The 3,942-nt window shown below is 39.7% G+C and overlaps 1 long non-coding RNA gene across 1 annotated transcript in view; it reads right to left on the reverse strand.

Moving 5' to 3' along the window:
• The window catches only part of LOC109309818, a 17,076-nt gene extending 16,877 nt beyond the window's left edge, over window positions 1-199 (reverse strand). Inside the window, exon 1 of the long non-coding RNA XR_002101060.1 lies at window positions 189-199. This is a non-coding gene — a long non-coding RNA (uncharacterized LOC109309818). The remainder of the gene's footprint in view (window positions 1-188) is intronic.
• Between the last annotated feature and the right edge of the window lie 3,743 nt (window positions 200-3,942).

Genomic DNA, 3,942 nt, shown 5'->3' on the forward strand with positions numbered 1-3,942 from the left:
AAAAGTGTGGATTTTTTAATCAGAGAAAACCAGGATCCCTGGCTATATGTATCACAGATGTTCTGGTAGGCAAGAGTCAACTAGGCAAGAGACAAGTCCACAACCCAACCTTTTATTGTTTCCATCCCTAAACACAACAAAAAATGTATCCATCTGGCTACCTGTGACAGAAAAATATAAATTCTCACCTATGCTGCCCGTGAAGACTCAGGAGGGCCAAAGAGAGTGGCACCCAGATTGGCAGCAGATCTTAGATTTACTGAGTTCTCCAAGTTCCCTCTAGCTTATGCCTTGTGTGCATATATGGCTTAGTTTAGTAAACATTCTTTGATTTCCGTATTTAAATGTCTTTGTTTTACTGTGGGAACTGGACTGAACTGATTTTTCCACGTTCCTGGAAGGTATCAATTAATGGTGTTTTATAATATTGTGAAAATTAAGGTTTTTGAAAAGAACGATTTATTGCCTTTCTTCACCATATTGGAATGTTGTTTACTACAATTCCATTTTCTTTTCATCTTGTTTCATGGTCTTCTTTTACAAGGCTGCTTTGTATTTAAGAAATGTAACAAAAATATATTACAGAAAGTGGCATTCAAATTCCTTCCCATGGGTCAAATCCAGCCTGCAAGACTTTGTCATCCAGCCCATGGATCTCCCCACAGGTCTGGAAATTTGATGGCAGGGAAGCACTGGCAGCATTAATTTCTGTGGCTCCCACAGCAGCAATTAATGCTGCTCTCACTCCCCTGCTGACAAATTTCTGGACCTTCTCCCCTGCTGACATTGCCTGGGGTACTGGATGGTTAACTAGTTTCTTTACAGCTAAAGGAGCATGTAAAGCATGTTTCTGAGTGACTTTTACAATGAGTATGCTCACTTATTGTAAAAGTCACTCAGAAACATGCTTTACATGCTCCTTTAGCTGCACTTCTGCAGTTTTATACAAGCTCTCTGAAATGGCCAATGTAGGTTTATAGGATTACAGTTGAGATTGGTACTACTCCATAGGCTAAGGGTGGAGTGATGGGTGTGAAGTGCCGGTGAGACCTTAGGATTTGGCCCTACAGGGAAAAAGGGGGCCAAAGAGCCCTGCTAAAGGATTACATCAGGTTGGAATCCCAAGGCTAAGCTTAGGATACTGAAAGGCAAATAACCCAAATTAGTGTTATTTTGGTATGCCTTTCTGGGCTGGGTTTAGAGATAGGGTTAGGGTTCTGGTATGTGTCAGAAAGGTTCCCCAGACTAGGGTTAAGATCCAGGCCATTATCAATCCCTGGACTAAGGTTACAAAGATATGGTTAGGCTTCTGCTCATTAGGGTATTGATATGAGTTGGTAGTGCTCCCCAGTCTAAGGTTTGATTTAAGCCAGTAGGACTCCCCAGTTTTGGATTACACTTGGGGTGGGTAGGGCTCCTAGAGCTTGGGTTAGAGTACGGGTTTATAGGACTTCCTAGACTAGAGTTAGGGTATGGGTACATTTTAGAAAGGCTCCCAGCTTTAAGATTAAGATTGGGGCCAGTGAAGATCTATGTGCTAGGGTTTCAGGTAGGTTCTTCCAGGTCAAACTCCCAGGCTATTAGGTCTCCCTGAGCTAGGATTAGGGTTGAAGTGATTTGACTTCCGGGCTAATGTTAAGGTTAGTTTTGAGCCCCCAGGTAGAGCTCACTGGTCTACAATTAATTTTGGGACTGGTACATATGGGTTGCTTGAGCACCCTTGGATAGGGTTTAGGTTTGTAAAATTCCATGGTTTAGGGCTAAGACTGGAGCCAACAGTTGTATTTTATGAGCAAAACAACAATCATATATCCTCTGCCTTCATTTTGCTTGTCTAAGCAGGCAAATTCTTTTATTCTTCTCTCGTGATAGGCTTTCAATTGCTCAATCATGTAGGCCATCTATGTACTTCTTCAAATTTAAATGATAAATTTAAAGCCAGTCCTCTGATCTGTGTCTACTGTGAGGGTTCATGCCATTTTGAATAGAGCCAACTGCTGTTCCAGTTTGACTTACTACGGATGTTTTTCATTAATGTTTTTACCATTATGATTTAGAGAATTGTTATCCAGAAAGGCTATATATCCAATTTACATTTATCTATAGGCTAACTGCTTGAAGTTGTGATTCTGTCCCAGTTTTAAAAAAGAATGGAGTAGAATTGAATGAGGTTAGAGAGAACCTTCTACAAAGCCAGGGAATAGCTATTTTATATGCTGATCCTGATGCCTCTACAAGTCTGGACACAGGCTACAGATTTTCATTTCACCAGCAACTGAGGACCAGTCAACCATTAACCTCAGGGCTAGAATACTGTGAACTGTGGAGGCCCCACACTTTATTTTCTGGCAGGGTTCTTAAGTATTTGGGAGAAAACAGAGATGCTGCTGTTCTTCTTAAGCATCAAAGAATGCAGGTGACATACACACTACGTATTATAGTCCCACTATGAAGACTGAAAAAAATCACTCTGAAAGAAGAAAAGAGGGGAAATTGTCTGTTTGCTAGGTCCTAATGTGTAAATGGGATGTTGAAACCTTTAAATATTTTAACAATAAGAGAGGGAAAGTTGGTATGGGAAGCAACAATATATTTGCTGTTTGATAGCTTGTGTTTAAAAGTTATCCCTAGTAACCCAAATTCTATTTACAAAGTTTTCTGTAAACATTTTTTTTCCCTTAGCAGTAGTATGTTAAGCTTGCCATCTCTCTTTCTCTCTCTTTTTTTCTGTCTAGCCTCTCTCTGAAGTTAGCTAGACTGTGACATTAACAAAACCTGCTTATTAGGATGTTAATAACTCTGAGGTTAACTGTAATGCTTTCTAAAAAATCCTGAAGAAGTATGGCCTATGTTTCAACAAAGAATTAGGAGAGATTCAGGAATATTATAATATTGCCCACCTTTTCTTTCTTTAAAACATATCTCCTATCAATGACTTAAGGCAGCACTTTTTCAAAAGATAATGCGGCACTTGTCTTTATCTCTACCTTGGGTTTCTGAAGTGAATAGGAATCCTATTGTAGTCAATCCACATTACAGTCAATAGCAATCCTACCATTGTCTGCATTCGGGGCAGAAATTCAATCATGTGTTTATACACATGCTCTGGGAGTGGGGGGACAGCACTTTAATTAGAGTAGCTCCAAGAGCTACTCTAATGCTCCCAGTGTGTCACATATAAGCATCCCTGTGCTGAAAAAATGGCAGCAGAGCACACTTACCTAAAACTTATCAGAGCTAATTTTTCAGCACAGGGGTGTTGATGCACATGATGCTGGAGACTGCTCCAGCGTACTGTAATTGCAACATATTCAAGCATCCTCACTTCATGTGTAAAGGCCCATGGGAAACACCATGCCTCTAGGAGTTCTAGTGTAATGCCCCTCTGGAAGACCACCTCTGTTTTGAGCTATGCCTAAATGCCACAATTAAAGTTCATGATAATTTCCTAGGCAAGGATGATAAAAGTTCTGTAAAACTTTTTCTTTCTACAAATCAATTAGCTAGGACAGGATAGTGAGTAAATATTGATATTAATTCAAATTTTGCCGCCCTGAAGTTACCAGCTTCCTAGAAGGGCTTGGGAAAAGCCCAAGAGCATTGGGGTTTCACCTTGGGATTAAGTTTATCTTTGAGGTTCTGGCGCCATAAGTGGTGTGATGTCATGCCTTATATTTTGTGAATTCTCTTGTCTGTAAATTAGTAGATAATTAGAGACCTAGGGCTCTGCTGGGAACCCCCTTTGCTATTATTTCACCTGTTGTTTACTTGCATTTATTTGTGGCTTATTTATTGTTCACCTATACTTATCTATTCTTTATCCATTGGCTATCTATGTTTATTTTATTGTGTTTATCTGTTTCAGATCAGATACTTATCTGTGACTTATCTATCTCTGGAGCACTGATATAAGGTTTTATAGCATTTATCCAGAGGGTATTG

Source organism: Crocodylus porosus, unplaced genomic scaffold, assembly GCF_001723895.1.
Source record: "Crocodylus porosus isolate Cpor-Errol unplaced genomic scaffold, CroPor_comp1, whole genome shotgun sequence".
In the NCBI taxonomy this organism is placed as follows: Eukaryota; Metazoa; Chordata; order Crocodylia; family Crocodylidae; genus Crocodylus; species Crocodylus porosus.